The following is an 18,437-nucleotide window of genomic DNA, read 5'->3' on the forward strand; positions in this document are numbered from 1 at the left end:
GCCTATCTATCATCCATGCCCGCCAGCCTATCAGCCGTGCCTGCCTGCATGTCTATCAGCCATGCCCGACTGCACCTGTCATTCAAAATACCAGTCTTGCCCACCAGTGCCTGGCTGTGCATCTGTCTTGCCAGTCAATATATCAGCTGTGCCAGCCAGTGCTTGCCAAGTCTACCGTTCCTGCCTCCTGTCCCTTGGGGTCAGCTGCCTCCACCCTAGGACAGTCCTGGAATAACACCTTGGTCCCTCCTTGGATCTTGGTATTGTCTGCAGCCATGCACCCGAGGTCAGAATTGGTGAGCCTCCTAGGCATGCCCCTTGAGAGTCCCCTTGGATTACAGCACAATGGTTTCACCACCCAGTCTGTTTCACTGCCCCCAGCCACACCAAGCTTTCTATGGACAATATTAATAGACTGTGAGCTGCTCATCACAGGAGGGGACATGGGGGACTTAGATTCTCAGGACCAGCTAGTCACAGAAATGAGCTACTGGTGCTAAAACAACTATTCTAAGCAAACAAAAGCATGGAACATAATAAAAGAGGCATCGCTGAAATGTGTTTTAACCCCTACCTCATGATGTCTTTAGATTAAATAGCAAAAACCTGCTAACAAATTCCCTTTAAGTATAACTTATCATGTTTATTATGATGGTGAATTTTCTCTTCAACTATCCGTATTGATAATTACTGCTGTTGTTATTCATGTAGTAGTAACACTTATCTATAAGCACACGTACAATGGCATTGGCATTCGTCCGGGATTAACGAAACATCCTGTGAAACACGCATTGGAGTGTGAGGCAGCGGTGTCAACATACACAGCATGGATCCTGGTTAGTATATGGATCTTTTTTACCTATATGGAGATTTTTCACGTCCAACATTACAAAGGAAAGCACCTTATTAATGGATGAATAATATTACATGTAAATTCACTGCACTTTCTTCAGCACAAATTATTTTTGACAATCTGACTGTATACTCTATAAATTTGAGAATATTTATTATTTACTAGATGGTGGCTGATTCTAACGCATCGGGTATTCTAGAATATGTATTTATGTACAGTGGGGCAAAAAAGTATTTAGTCAGTCAGCAATAGTGCAAGTTCCACCACTTAAAAAGATGAGAGGCTGTAATTTACATCATAGTTAGACCTCAACTATGGGAGACAAACTGAGAAAAAAAAATCCAGAAAATCACATTGTCTGTTTTTTTAACATTTTATTTGCATATTATGGTGGAAAATTAGTATTTGGTCAGAAACAAAATTTCATCTCAATACTTTGTAATATATCCTTTGTTGGCAATGACAGAGGTCAAACGTTTTCTGTAAGTCTTCACAAGGTTGCCACACACTGTTGTTGGTATGTTGGCCCATTCCTCCATGCAGATCTCCTCTAGAGCAGTGATGTTTTTGGCTTTTCGCTTGGCAACACGGACTTTCAACTCCCTCCAAAGGTTTTCTATAGGGTTGAGATCTGGAGACTGGCTAGGCCACTCCAGGACCTTGAAATGCTTCTTACGAAGCCACTCCTTCGCTGCCCTGGCGGTGTGCTTTGGATCATTGTCATGTTGAAAGACCCAGCCTCGTTTCATCTTCAATGCCCTTGCTGATGGAAGGAGGTTTGCACTCAAAATCTCACAATACATGGCCCCATTCATTCTTTCATGTACCCGGATCAGTCGTCCTGGCCCCTTTGCAGAGAAACAGCCCCAAAGCATGATGTTTCCACCACCATGCTTTACAGTAGGTATGGTGTTTGATGGATGCAACTCAGTATTCTTTTTCCTCCAAACACGACAAGTTGTGTTTCTACCAAACAGTTCCAGTTTGGTTTCATCAGACCATAGGACATTCTCCCAAAACTCCTCTGGATCATCCAAATGCTCTCTAGGCAAACTTCAGACGGGCCCGGACATGTACTGGCTTAAGCAGTGGGACACGTCTGGCACTGCAGGATCTGTGTCCATGGTGGCGTAGTGTGTTACTTATGGTAGGCCTTCTTACATTGGTCCCAGCTCTCTGCAGTTCATTCACTAGGTCCCCCTGCGTGGTTCTGGGTTTTTTTCTCACCGTTCTTGTGATCATTCTGACCCCACAGGGTGGGATTTTGCGTGGAGCCCCAGATCGAGGGAGATTATCAGTGGTCTTGTATGTCTTCCATTTTCTAATTATTGCTCCCACTGTTGATTTCTTCACTCCAAGCTGGTTGGCTATTGCAGATTCAGTCTTCCCAGCCTGGTGCAGGGCTACAATTTTGTTTCTGGTGTCCTTTGACAGCTCTTTGGTCTTCACCATAGTGAAGTCAGACTGTTTGAGGGTGTGCACAGGTGTCTTTTTATACTGATAACAAGTTTAAACAGGTGCCATTACTACAGGTAATGAGTGGAGGAAAGAGGAGACTCTTAAAGAAGAAGTTACAGGTCTGTGAGAGCCAGAAATCTTGATTGTTTGTTTCTGACCAAATACTTATTTTCCACCATAATATGCAAATAAAATGTTAAAAAAACAGACAATGTGATTTTCTGGATTTTTTTTTCTCAGTTTGTCTCCCATAGTTGAGGTCTACCTATGATGTAAATTACAGACGCCTCTCATCTTTTTAAGTGGTGGAACTTGCACTATTGCTGACTGACTAAATACTTTTTTGCCCCACTGAATGTATATAGCAGCCACATAGTATATAACACAGGCCATGTAGTATATAGGAGCCATGTAGTATAGCAGACAAATACTACGTGGCCTGTGCTATATACTATGTGGCTGCTATATACATACATATTGTAGAATACCCGATGCGTTAATACAGGCTGTGCAATATATAACAGTGGCCATGCAGTATATAACACAGCCATGTACTATACAGTATAACACAGCCCACGTACTACTGTATATAAGGCTACGTTCACATTTGCGTTGTGCGCCGCTGCGTCGGCGACGCAACGCACAACGCAAATAAAAACGCACCAAAACGCACGCAAAAACGCTTTTTTTCCGAAATTTCAACGCAAAAAAATGCAACTTGTTGCGTTTTCTTTGCCTGACGCTTGCGGCACCGCTGCGTTTCCCGACCATGTACTATATAACACAGCCCATGTACTATATAACACAGCCCATGCAGTATATAGCAGCCACGCAGTATATAACACAGGCAACATAGTATGTAACACAGGCCATGCAGTATATAACACAGCCCAAGCAGTATATAGCAGCCACATAGTATATAACACTGCCCATGCAGTATATAGCAGCCACATAGTATATAACACTGCCCACGCAGTATATAACAGTGGCCACGTAATATATAGCACAGCCCACGCGGTATCTAACACAGCCCACGTAGTATACAGCAGTGTGGGCACCATATTTCTGTTAAAAAAATAATTAAAATAAAAAACAGTTATATACTCACCCCATGGGATCCACCCAAGCTCCGGCGATACGCTCCGCTAAGTCTTCTGGGTAATTTTGCAATGCATCGCCGGGAACGGAAGATGACGGCAGACGCGAGCGGCTCGGCGGACTACGGAGGGTGAGAATAGCAGGTTTTTTGTTCTTTTATTATTTTTAACATTACATTTTTTTACTATTGATGCCGCATAGGCAGCATCAATAGTAAAAAGCTGGAGACACACAGGGTTAATAGCAGCGGTTACGGAGTGCGTTGCCCACGGCATAATGCGGTCCGTTACCGCCGGCATTAACCCTGTGTGAGCCGGGACTGGAGGGGAGTATGCGGGCACCGGGCACTGACTGCAGGGAGTAAGGAGCGGCCATTTTCTTCCGGACTGTGCCCGTCGCTGATTGGTCGTGGCTGTTTTGCCGCGACAAATCAGCGACTTGGATTTCCATGACAGACAGAGGCCGCGACCAATGAATATCTGTGACAGACAGACAGACAAAAGGACAGACAGAAAGACGGAAGTGACCCTTAGACAATTATATAGTAGATATCCCTTTATTGTCATACTCCTAGATCACGTTACAAAAAATGTGTGTGATGGACTGCTTCCCCTGCTTTTAAAAAAAATATTTTAGGTTGTCTGTCCATCATGTTTTCTTTTTAGTTTTACATGTTACGTTTGGTGTCTTCAATAAAAGGTTATTTATATCTATTTATGCATTTCTCTTTAATTACCTCGGTATTTTTGTTTTTCTTGTTCATGCGATTTTTCTTGGTTCAATAGTATTTTTTTACCCACTGGGACTTTATATAGTACTAGATGGTGGCCCGATTCTAACACATCGGGTATTCTAGAATATGCATGTCCATGTAGTATATTGCCCAGCCCCGTAGTATATTGCCCAGCGATGTAGTATATTTCCCAGCGATGTAGTATACAGCACAGAGCCACGTAGTATATTGCCCAGTCACATAGTATTTTGCCCAGTTATGTAGTATATTGCCCAGTGACGTAGTATACAGCACAGAGCCACGTAGTATATTGCACAGCCCACGTAGTATATTGCCCAGCCACGTAGTATATTGCCCAGCCATGTAGTATATTGCCCAACCACGTAGTATATTGCCCAGTGAAGTAGTATATTGCCCAGCCACGTAGTATATTGCCCAGTTACGTAGTATATTGCCCAGTGACGTAGTATACAGCACAGAACCACGTAGTATATTGCACAGCAGTGTAGTATACAGCACAGAGCCACATAGTATATTGCCCAGCTACGTAGTATACTGCCCAGCCACGTATGTCACAGGTTAAAAAATAAAAAATAAACATACTCATCTTCCGATTCAAGGACCCCTTGTTGTTCTGTCGGCAGCTTCCGGTCCCAGCGTGTGATGACGTCGCGGTCACATGACCGTGACGTCATGGCAGGTCCTTCTCGCGCAGGCGCGCAGGACCTGTGATGACTTCGCGGTCACATGACCGTGACGTCATGGCAGGTCCTTCTCCCATACCATAGTTGGCACCGGAACTTGCCGCTTGCATGGAGCGGTTACCGGAGCGTGGCGAGGAGCTGGAAAGGCGGCGGAAGGTGAGTATATAATGATTTTTTTTTAAAATTATTTTTAACATTAGATCCTTTTACTATTGACGCTGCATAGGCAGCATCAATAGTAAAAACTTGGTCACACAGGGTTAATAGCGGCAGTAATGGAGTGAGTTACCCACGGTATAATGCGGTCCGTTACCACCGGCATTAACCCTGTGTGAACGGTGACCGGAGGGGAGTATGCGGGCGCCGGGCGCTGACTGCAGGGAGTAAGGAGTGGCCATTTTCTTCCGGACTGTGCCCATCGCTGATTGGTTGTGGCTGTTTTGCCACGACCAATCAGCGATTTGGATTTCCTTGACAGACAGAGGCCGCGACCAATGAATATCTGTGACAGACAGAAGGACAGACAGACGGAAGTGACCCTTAGACAATTATATAGTAGATGATATTTTTATTAGGTTACAACAAATGCTCCTATGTTGTTGGTTTAAAGTTCATAGGAGTTGTGCCTGCACACAACCTGCTTAGGTGAACACCTTCCTTTTACTTTCCTTTGCAGCTAAAAGGGTATCACTAGATGGTCTTGTGTGCTTTTGTTTGCCTACAGCTTTTTTACTGTATCTAGAAGTAAACACCTTGATTACATTTATTTGTACAGCCTTACAACTTCATCACGCATACAATTATATGTTTTTTGACATACAATGGGGAAAAAGTATTTAGTCAGCTACCAATTGTGCAAGTTCTCCCACTTAAAAAGATGAGAAAGAACTGTAATTGACATCATAGGTAGACCACAACTATGAGAGTCAAAATGAGAACACAAATCCAGAAAATCACCTTGCCTGATTTGGCAAGATTTATTTTGCAAATTATGGTGGAAAATAAGTATTTGGTCACATAAAAACATGCAAGAGTTCTGGCTCTCACAGACCTGTAACTTCTTCTTTGAGATCTCCTCTGTCTTCCACTCATTACCTGTAGTAATGGCACGTGTTTGAGCTGGTTATCAGTATAAAAGACACCTGTCCACAACCTCAAACAGTCACACTCCAAACTCCACTAGGCTGAAGACCAAAGAGCTGTCAAAGGAGACCAGAAACAAACTTATAGCCCTGCACCAGGCTGGGAAGACTGAATCTGCAATAGTCAATCAACTTGGTGTGAGGAAATCAACTGTGGGAGCAATAATAAAAAAATGGAAGACATACAAGACCACTGATAATCTCCCTCGATCTGGGGCTCCAAGCAAACATCTCACCCCGTGGGGTCAAAATGATCACAAGAATGGTGAGCAAAAACCCCATTACCACACGGGGGGACCTAGTTAAATAACCTGCATAGAGCTGGGACCACTGTAACAAAGGCTACCCTCAGTAACACACCATGCCGCAAGGGACTCAGATCCTGCAGTGCCAGACATGTCCCCCTGCTTAAGCCAGTACATGCCCAGGCCCGTCTGAGGATTGTTAGAGAGCATTTGAATTATCCAGAAGAGTATTGGAGAATGTCATATGGTCTGATAAACCAAAGTATAACTGTTTGGTAGAAACTAAATCTGTCGTGCTTGGAGGAGACAGAATGCTGAGTTGCATCCAAAGGACACCATACCTACTGTGAAGCATGTGGATGGCAACATCATGCTTTGGGGCTGTTTCTCTGCAAAGGGACCAGCACGACTGATCCTTGTACATGAAAGAATGAGTGGGGCCATGTATCTTGAGATGTTGAGTGCATTGAAGATGAAATGTGGATGGGTCTTTCAGCATGATAATGATCCCAAGCACACCACCGGGGCAATGAAAGAGTGGCTTCGTAAGAAGCATATGAAGGTCCTGGAGTGGCCTAGCCAGTCTCCAGATCTCAACCCCATAGAAAATTTTTGGAGGGAGTTGAAAGTCCGTGTTGCCCAGCGACAGGCCCAAAACATCACTGCTCTAGAGGAGATCTGCATGGAGGAATGGGCCAACATACCACCAACAGTGTGTGGCAACCTTGTGAAGACTTACAGAAAACTTTTGACCTCTGTCATTGTCAACAAATGACAAATAAAACATTGAGATGAACTTTTGTAATGACTAGTGTTGAGCATTCCGATACTGCAAGTATCGGGTATCGGCCAATATTTGCTGTATCGGAATTCCGATATCGAGTTCCGATATTTTTGTGATATCGGAAATCGGTATCAGAGTGTGCGGTGCGTATGGTTCCAAGGGTCTGGAGGAGAGGAAACTCTCCTTCAGGCCCTGGGATCCATATTAATGTAAAAAATAAAGAATAGAAATAAAAAATATGGCTATACTCACCCATCCGAAGAACCCTGGCTGTCACCGCTGCAAGCGTCCGCCTCCGTTCCTGAGAATGTAGTGAGTGAAGGACCTTCGATGATGTCGCGGTCAGGTGAGCGGTCACGCGAGCGGTTAGGTGACCGGTCACCTGACAGCGACGTCATCGAAGGTCCTTCACTCTCTGCAATTCTCAGGAACGGAGGCGGACGCTTGCAGCGGTGACAGCCAGGGTCCTTCGGAGGGGTGAGTATAGCCATATTTTTTATTTTTATTCTTTATTTTTTACATTAATATGGATCCCAGGGCCTGAAGGAGAGTTTCCTCTCCTTCAGACCCTGGGAACCATTGAGGATACATTCCGATATTTGTGTCCCATTGACTTGTATTGGTATCGGGTATCGGTATCGGTGAGATCCGATATTTTGTCGGTATCGGCCGATACCATCCGATACCGATACTTTCAAATATTGGAAGGTATCGCTCAACACTAGTAATGACCAAACACTTATTTTCCACCATAATTTGCAAAATTAATCTTGCCAAATCAGATAATGTGATTTACTGGATTTGTTTTCTCACTGTACTGTCATAGTGTTATTTTTGCCCCTTATCTGTTTTAGCTTTATAACGTGTACCATCTGGCTCCCAATCTGTTTTTATTACATCCATGTATATGCCAAATATTTTTAGAATGTTTAATCAAACAAATTTGTTTAACTAATTGTATGTATATATGTTTCTTTGTAGTTTATTTAACCTTTTTCTCTACTGATAATATACAGTGCTCAAACAATAAATGGAAAACTTAACCCAATATAACTCCAAGTCAATCACTCTTCTGTGAAATTAAACTGTCCAGTTATGAAGCAACTCTGAATGTTTGTGAATCAATTTTTCCTGCTATTGTGCAAACGGAACAGACAACAGATACAAATAATAAGGAATTAGCAAGACAACCACTATAAGGAGTGGTTCTGCAGGTTGTGACAACAGACCATTACTCTGTTTTCATCCTTTTTGGCTGTTGTTTTGTTCACTTTTGTACTTTGTCATTGCTCTCACCCCTAGAGGTACAGTAGCATAAGTCTACAACACACAGATGTTGCTCAGGTAGTGTATCTCATCCAAGATGTCACATTAATGTGAGCTGTGTCAAGAATGGTAGCTGTTTCTGTCAGCACAATGTCCAGAGCATGAAGCAGATACCAGTAGACAGGTCAGAACACCAGGAGACGTGGAGGGGGCCATAGGAGGGCAACAACCAAGCAGCAGGACTGCTACCTCCACCTTTGTACAGGGTGGAACCTGAGGAACAGTGCCAGAGCCCTGCAAAAGGACCTCCAGCAGGCCACTAACATTCATGTTTATGCTAAAACTGTCAGAAACAAACTCCATGAGGGTGGTTTGAGTACCCAACATCCTCAAGTGGGTGCAATTGGCATTTGTCAGAGAACACCGAGATTGGCAGATTCGACATTGGCAACTTGTCCTTTTCATGGATGAGAACAGGTTCACACTGAACACATGTGACCAAGTCTGGAGACGTGGAGAATGTTATGCTGCCTGCAACATCCTCCAGCATGACTGGTTTGGCAGTGGGACAGTAATGCTGTAAGGAGGCATTTCTTTGGAGGGCTGCACAGACCTCCATGTGCCAGCCACAGGTACCCTCACTGCCATTAGATACTGCGATGAAATCATTAGACCCACTGTTAAACCATATGCTGGTGCACTAGGCCCTGGGTTCCCTCTGATGCATGACAATGCTAGGCCTCATGTGCTTGAAGTGTGTCAGCAGCTCCTGCATTATGGAGTCATTGATGGTATGGACTGGCCTGCCCAGGTCCACAGACCTGAATCCAATAGAACACATCTTGGACATCATGTCACGTTCCATTCAACAATGCCACGTTGCTCCACAGACTGGCCAGGAATTTACTGATACTTTAATCCAGGTCTGGGGAGAGATCCCTCAGGAGAAAATCTGTCGCCTCATCAGGACTATGCCCAGATGTTGTAGGGAGGTCATACAGGCACGTGGAGGCCACACACCACTGGTCATCATTTCCTTGTTTTGAAGCATTTCCACTGAAGTTGGATCAGTCTGTAATTTGATTTTATACTTTGATTTTGTGTATCATTCTAGATGTCCATGGGATATTTATTTTGATTTGCATTGATCATTTTTATGTTTTATTGTTCTCAAGGCTTTCCCTATGTAATGAATATAGACTTGCAACTGGAATATTCCATTGGGTGATTTTTTTGGATATGGTATTTTAGTGTTCTCTTTATTGAGTAGTGTATCTCCTATTATTAGTGTTGTGTGTGTGGGTTAAAACAATTATAAAAGTAGCAAAGAAATTGTATAGTACTGAAATGGCAAAATCAAACTCAAACTTAATGGCACTGTCAATAAGGCTTGTTGAGGCCAAAATTGGCTATAGGATAAAGCTTTACTGAATACTATATGTTGTAACATGATCTGAATGATATGAAAACACTTTTTTGTCAAACCATGCTCACTACTACATTTTTTGTAAATGCTGAGTTGTCTTCAGCTTTTAGTCAATATATGCTTACCTGCATGTATTGAGATCTACAGGATCATCGAATTTATAGATAGCCATACAAAAAGAAAAACAGACAGGTACGAGAGATGTCATGAACCATATAAAAGAAATGCTTACCTATATAACCTTCATTCCAGGTCATATATAATTAATGTTGGTCAAATTGATTATACATGTACTAGATGGCAGCCCGATTCTAAAGAATCGGGAGTCTAGAATCCATATATACTTTATTTATTCAAATGTAAGAATAATACAATTAATAAATAATAGTAAGAAAGAACAAAAATAATAGGCAGTATATGGAGAAAACACCAATCAAAAGTTCAAAATTGGTGTGAAAATGTCACTGAACCACTTCACAACTAAATATATATAGTTTTGGTAAATGGTATTATCATTTTTTTGACGAAATTCGGCAGGAGCTTGAAGAGCAACTTCACTGGGCCCGCCTCCACGCAGTAGAAAGTTGCTGTGAGGTAAAAATTCAAAAATCACACCAAAATGGTGGGCGGAGTGTGTCACAGTACGGCACGTTTCTGATTGGTCGCTCGCAGCAGGCGGCAACCAATCAGACACTGGACACTGTTGACGTCACTTATCTCCGGACATTAGCTCCGGACATTAGCTCCGGACATTAGCTCCGGACAAAGCCACGGAAGTTGGCACAAATTGCAGGAAGTAGTATTCTAGGCAATTATATATTAGATAATAAATCTAATATATAATTGCCTAGAATACTACTTCCTGCAATTTGTGCCAACTTCCGTGGCTTTGTCCGGAGCTAATGTCCGGAGCTAATGTCCGGAGCTAATGTCCGGAGATTAATTGCCTAGAATACTACTTCCTGCAATTTGTGCCAACTTCCGTGGCTTTGTCCGGAGCTAATGTCCGGAGCTAATGTCCGGAGCTAATGTGCAGAGCTAATGTCCGGAGCTAATGTCCGGAGCTAATGTCCGGAGATAAGTGACGTCAACAGTGTCCAGTGTCTGATTGGTTGCCGCCTGCTGCGAGTGACCAATCAGAAACGTGCTGTACTGTGACACACTCCTCCCGCTATTTTGGTGTGATTTTTGAATTTTTACCTCACAGCAAGTTTCTACTGCGTGGAGGCGGGCCCAGTGACATTGCTCTTCAAGCTCCTGCCGAATTTTGTCAAAAAAATGATAATACCATTTACCAAAACTATATATATTTAGTTGTGAAGTGGTTCAGTGACATTTTCACACCAATTTTGAACTTTTGTTTGGTGTTTTCTCCATATACTGCCTATTATTTTTGTTCTTTCTTACTATTATTTATTAATTGTATTATTCTTACATTTGAATAAATAAAGTATATATGGATTCTAGACTCCCGATTCTTTAGAATCGGGCTGCCATCTAGTGTTTATATAAAATCACTGCTGCTTTGCAGCTCTGGGGTCCTTGGTTCAAATCTGAATAAAGGCCTATTTGCATGCACTTTGTTTAGGGGTTTGTGTGGTTTTACTCCGAGTACATTATATTTAGCACACACTTCAAAAGATATATAAAAGAGCTGCAAAATATATTGGCAGTAGCACTAATCTTCTTTTACATCGTTTTTGCCTTATTTTAATCAAACAGGTGTAATCCACCTTGACATCAGATATTTTCTGGTCAGTCTTTGTCTATAAAGATATACCGTATATACTCGAGTATAAGCCGAGATTTTCAGCCCAAATTTTTGGGCTGAAAGTGCCCCTCTCGGCTTATACTCGAGTCAATGTGGGTGGCAGGGTCGGCGGGTGAGGGGGTGAGGGCGCTGAGGTATACTTACCTTGTCCCAGCGATCCTCGCGCTGTCCCTGCCATCCCACGGGCTTCTGTGCTGCAGCTTCTTCCCCTCTTCAGCGGTCACGTGGGACCGCTCATTAGAGATATGAATAAGCGGCTCCACCTCCCATAGGGGCGGAGCCGCCTATTCATTCCTCTAATCAGCGGTGCCGGTGACCGCTGACAGGAAGAGCTGCGGCACCGAAGACCAGGCAGAGGGACAGCGCGAGGATCGCCAGGACTAGGTAAGTATAGCATATTCACCTGTCCTCGTTCCAGCCGCCGGGCGCCGCTCCATCTTCCCGGCCGGCGCCTCCATCTTCCCGGCGTCTGCACTCTGACTGTTCAGGCAGAGGGCGCGATGACGCATACAGTGTGCGCGGCGCCCTCTGCCTGATCAGTCAGAGCAGAGACGCCGGGAAGATGGAGGCGCCGGAACGAGACGCCGGGAGCTGCAATCAAGGGAGGTGAGTATGTGGTTTTTTTTTTATTGCAGCAGCGGCGGCAGAGATTTCTATGGGGCACAATGAACGGTGCAGAGCACCGTATATGGCACAGCAATGGGGCACAATGAACGGTGCAAAGCACCGTATATGGCACAGCAATGGGGCACAATGAACGGTGCAGAGCACCGTATATGGCACAGCAATGGGGCACAATGAACGGTGCAGAGCACTGTATATGGCACAGCAATGGGGCACAATGAACGGTGCAGAGCACCGTATATGGCACAGCAATGGGGCACAATGAACGGTGCAGAGCACCGTATATGGCACAGCAATGGGGCACAATGAACGGTGCAGAGCACTGTATATGGCACAGCAATGGGGCACAATGAACGGTGCAGAGCACCGTATATGGCACAGCTATGGGGCACAATGAACGGTGCAGAGCACTATATGGGGCACAGCTATGGGGAAATAATGAACGGTGCAGAGCACTATATGGCACAGCTATGGGGAAATAATGATCTATTTTTATTTTTGAAATTCACCGGTAAATGCTGCATTTCCACCCTAGGCTTATACTCGAGTCAATAAGTTTTCCCAGTTTTTTGTGGCAAAATTAGGGGGGTCGGCTTATACTCGGGTCGGCTTATACTCGAGTATATACGGTAAGTGCAAAATGCAATGATAATTAAAAAAATATGGTTTTTTGAACTCCATTGTACAAATATTTATAACAGTGGAGATTTACATTAACGTCATTTACGCTACAGCTTGGAAAGAAGCGTAATGCAACCCATCTGTGGTCCTTCCCTGTCTTGTCATTATCTGTATTCTGTTACATTCATTTTTTATTTCTCTATCTTGATAACTTCACTTTTACATTTCATCCAGTTTTATCTGTTCCTTAGTTCAAAACAGTATAAATGAGCATTTGTTAAAAAAAGTTATTTCGCTATTGCTATTACAGAAAGAAGAATCGTTATCACATTTTCTGAACATACTATTATCCAAATCAAAATTGAAATCTGTTTCATCACTTTAATTTCAATGCGACAGTCATACGCAGATAGAGTCAACATACAGTTTAGGTCTCAGAAAGGTGTTGATTAATTTGATGCTTTTCAAGGGTACTCAACGTGAAACTGAAAAGTTTCTTTCATTTTCAAATGATATTTCTCTTAAAAAAAAGTTCTTAAAAATGAAAATGCCAAAAGGTGTTATTTTTTTCACTATCCAGAGTGCAAACCTCCTTTCTTCTGCCTGTTTTAAACAGCTGCTCCTCAGTTTACCCAAGTAGAATGAGCTTGGACTGAGAGCCTTAGGTATTACAGATCAAGAGCAATGCCGAACTAGGGAAGAATAAATAAATGCTTGTTAACAAGTGGTGAAAACCTTTGGAATAGATGCGAAAGAATGCTGCTCCATTTTTCCCTTGCAACAATATTCTTTTGACTTTTAGCTTCTGAAGTTTCAAAAGAAAACAGGTGCTTAGAAAAATAGATGGTTGCAACTGGGACAAATGTATGTTTTACATACTTCCCACTTTTGATAAGTCACAAACTGTAATTTTCTTTATAATTTTAATTCAAATTCATAATTAATACATAATTAAAATAGAAAACTAACACAATACACCTATATTAAAATTATAACGTTTACCTTACCTATGTTTGATATGAAGTTAGACAATATTTTTCAATAGAAAAAAAATGTTTTCCTGCATGATTTCTAGATTTATTACTAAATCTGTAATATTTTCAGATTTTGAGTGTTAAAAACATAGACTTGTTTTTGTTAATTATATTAGCAGTTACATATCCTATAGAATATTTTAAGTTCTACAGGATAGGATCATTTATTTTTTTACCAATTTGTTCATTTTATTCACTGTTATAACACCAGTAAGTAAGGTAATGGTGAGGTCCCGAGTAGGGTTTCAATTCATGAATAATAGTAATAGTAATATTTGGCACTCAGTAGGATGCGTGACAACAGATGTGACATTTGTTCACAATTTAACCAGTCAGGAGAAACACGTACTGACATTTCGGTCCAATATGGACCTGCATCAGATAATTGCTGTGGTGACATAGTAAGATATGTGAGTTGTGGAACTCACAGTATGCTGGTTGAAATTCAATGGACTGTGTCAGTAGAAAAAGTATAGTAAATCAGGGCTGGAGTATTGTGGCTATGTCACTATCTGGAGAGGTGCTCAGTAATTTCCACAATTCTTTACAGATATCATTATCAATGTCCTCAGTAGGGCTCCCAATCTACATTCCTCATTAGTATGGATTTGGAATGTGGGAGGAAACCAAAGGAATCAGCAGAAACCCACGTAAACACGGTGAGAACATACAAACTCCTTGCAGATGTTGTCCTTGGTGAGATTTGAACTCAGGAAGATCATAACTGATTTATTAAATATATTAAAAGGGTGGTCCAAAATCAAACTTAAGTTTCTTCCTAAATCCCTATCGATTTAATGCCACGAGCTAAATTATTCTCTGTCTTTCCTTAACTACACTATCCAACTTTTTTTTTTTTGCTTTCATTTCGATGACTCTTTGTTTGAAAATCTCAGTGCATGAGCTCTGTTGCCAACCCGTTACTACTGGTGTGAGCCGGTGAGAGAGTGCGCTGTGATTGTGCACATCACACAGGGACTAGCCCAGCCACTGAAACAAGTGTTTACTGAAGATGCTTTGTTTTAGGGAGGGAGCAGGTCCTGAGGTAGTGACCACTGCCTCTGCCTCCAATGACAATTCATTTGAGTATCCCGGCATGCACTGGGATTCTCAAATGAAGCATCATCATAAAAGAAGTTGTAAAAATGAAACAGATAGTGTAGGTAGGAAAGGATAGATAATTTTGAATTCAAGTATATTAGGAAATAGTTTAGATTATGGCATCGAATAGATGGGGATTTAGGATGAAAATTAAATTGTCTTTTGGACAGCGCCATTAAGCTATAAAACACATCAAAGAATGATCTCATTTTTCATGGAGCAACATGGGATGGGACATTTAGGTCCAGCTGATAAATTCTATTGAGAACCTTTGTACTAGAAGTTGAAATATAGAACAAATACAACAAAATCTGAATGAAAATAGAGGAGCAAGAGAAACAGACTACACATTAAAATGTGTCTATACAAATGCACAGAGCATGGGAAACAAAAAAGGAGATTTGGAACAAAGATACAGTATGATGTCATAGACATCACTGAAACTTGGTGGGATGAACATACAATTGGAATGCAAACTGTAAAGGCTACAACTTATTTATAAGAAACAAGATAATCAAGAGGGGAGGAGGTGTTGCATTGAATGCTAAGAAATAGTAGTATATATCTCCACAGAGATCCAAGCTTCAGAGAATAATAGTTCAGAATAAAATGTTTTGTAAGAATGCAAGGAGAAAAGAACAGAAAAGACACTATTCTAGGTGTTTACTACAGGCCACCTGGACAGACTGAAGATATGGATGAAGTATTTTTACATGAGATGTCTTTGTTCTCAAACAAAAACATCATAGTAATCATGTGAGATTTGAAATGTCAGATACTTGTAATCTCTCTGAGGCTGGGGTCACATTGCGTTTTGGTCAGAGCGCTAACGGACAGCGTTGCACGACGAAATTAACGCCATGCAACGCGTCCGTTAGCGCTCCCATTGCCCGCAATGTACCAGCGCATTGCTAGCGCGTGTCATTTTCGGCACGCGCTAGCGACGCGCCAGTCTTTTTTAGCGCGCCTCGGACGCCCATCTTATAGAACAGCCCATCTTATAGGGTTGTGTGAGACACAACATCTAATAAGACTGAAATCCAGATGCTGCAGCTTCCTTGATAAAAAAGCAGAATAAAGTCCCGGAAGTGGAATTTATTCTATACTCTCTGGAATCCGGACAAACCATTATTAAGGGAAAAATCTAGGTTTATTGTTGACGCGTTTCAGAGTCCACCGACTTCCGCTTCAGGACAACCATACATAAACACCGGGTGTTTGTAGAGCATGACAGTGTGACAAACACTGCTACTGATTGTCAGGAAAATCATTATCACCAGTCAGACAGACATGGTTGACAGCGTGCACCTGCCCCACTAGTACAATCATTTTGGGTGACACTATATATGAACATTATACATTTTGATGTTTACTAAAGCACTCAACACTTTAACTTACTAGAGTGTTGGAGTTTGGAAATGACACCACATACTACCTATCGTATAACTGTTGTTACTAAGCACCCCTTCATCCTTTCCCTTAAAATCAGGCCAGATAGCATCCACACCCAGATAAAGGGATAGAAGGGACAGCCACCAAGGAGTGGGGGTGTCATTTTTGGCGTCTAGGCTGCCAATCCCTGCTGTCAGACAGTTTTGAGATTTAAAGGGGCAGCTACAGTTTTCACATCAAGCATCTTTGAATGACAATTCGAAGTACCAGTATCATACTCCAACACTCAAATATTTTCATCTAGTGCTGCATGTTATTCCTCTTTTTTCTTTCTCCACTGGTTCAAAACAGGGTCAATAGGGCCAGCAGAGTGAGCCGTTGATGAGCGGTGGTGTCATTGTGCAGGATCTAAGGTGCCAACCTCCGCAGGCAGGTAAGGGCAAGTTTCAGTGTATTACAATCATAGGAACCTCCCTTGGTAATTCAGATCAATTATCTACAGTGCCTTGCGATTGTTTTCGGCTCCCTGGAACTTTTCAACCTTTTCCCACATATCATGCTTCAAAACATAAAGATACCAAATGTAAATTTTTGGTGAAGAATCAACAACAAGTGGAACACAATTGTGAAGCTGAATGAAATGTATTGGTTATTTTATGTTTTTGTGGAAATTCAAAAACTGAAAAGGGGGGCGTGCAATATTATTTGGCCCCTTTATTTTCAGTGCAGCAAACTCACTCCAGAAGTTCATTGTGGATCATGAGAGCATCATGAAGACCAAGGAACACAACAAGCTGGTCCGTGATACTATTGTGGAGAAGTTTAAAGCCAGATTTGGATAAAAAATTATTTCCAAAACTTTAAACATCCCAAGGAGCACTATGCAAGCGATCATATTGAAATGGATGGAGTATCATACCACTGCAAATCTACCAATACCCGGCCGTCCCTCTAAACTTTCATCTCAAACAAAGAGAAGACTGATCAGAGATGCAGACAAGAGGCCCATGATCACTCTGGATGAACTGTAGAGATCTACAGCTGAGGTGGGACAGTCTGTCCATAGGACAACAATCAGTCGTACACTGCACAAATCTGGTCTTTATGGAAGAGTGGCAAGAAGAAAGCCATTTCTCAAAGATATCCATAAAAAGTATAATTTAAAGTTTGCAACAAGCCACCTGGGAGACACACCAAACATGTGGAAGAAGGTGCTCTGGTCAGATGAAACCAAAATCAAACTTTTTGGCAACAATGTCAAACGATATGTTTGGCGTAAAGGCAACACAGCTCATCAGCCTGGACACACCATCTCCACTGTCAAACATGGTGGTGGCAGCATCATGGTTTGGGCCTGCTTTTCTTCAGCAAGGACAGGGCAGATGGTTAAAATTGATGGGAAGATGGATGGAGCCAAATACTGGACCAGTCTTGAAGAAAACCTGTTGAAGTCTGCAAAAGACCTGGGACTGGGACGGAGATTTGTCTTCCAACAAGACAATGATCCCAAACATAAAGCAAAATCTACAATGGAATGTTTCACAAATAAACGTATTCAGGTGTTAGAATGGCCAAATCAGAGTCTAGACCTCAATCCAATCAAGAATCTGTGGAAAGAGCTGAAAACTGCTGTTCACAAACGATCTCCATCAAATCTCACTGAGCTCGAGCTGTTTGCCAAGGAAGAATGGGCAAGAATTTCAGTCTCTCAATGTACAAAACTGATAGAGACATACCCCAAGCGACTTGTAGCTGTAATTGCAGCAAAAGGTGGCACAACAAAATATTAAAATAAAGTGGCCGAATAATATTGCACGCCCCACTTTTCAGTTTTTGATTTTCCACAAAAATTTAAAATACCGTATTTTCTGGTGTATAAGACGACTGGGCGTATAAGACGACCCCCAACTTTTCCATATAAAATATGGAATTTGGGTTATGCCCGCCGTATAAGACCGGGGTCATCTTATACGCCCAGTCATCTTATATGGCGTGTGGTTCCCAGGGTCTGGGGGAGAGGAGACTCTCCTTCAGGCCCTGGGATCCATATTCATGTAAAAAATAAAGAATAAAAATAAAAAACATGGCTATACTCACCCTCGGACGGGCCCTGGATCACAGCGCTGCAAGCGTCTCCCTCTGTTCCTTAGAATGCGGTGAGTGAAGGACCTTCGATGATGTCGCG

This window comes from Ranitomeya imitator, chromosome 1 (assembly GCF_032444005.1).
Source record: "Ranitomeya imitator isolate aRanImi1 chromosome 1, aRanImi1.pri, whole genome shotgun sequence".
NCBI lineage: Eukaryota > Metazoa > Chordata > Amphibia > Anura > Dendrobatidae > Ranitomeya > Ranitomeya imitator.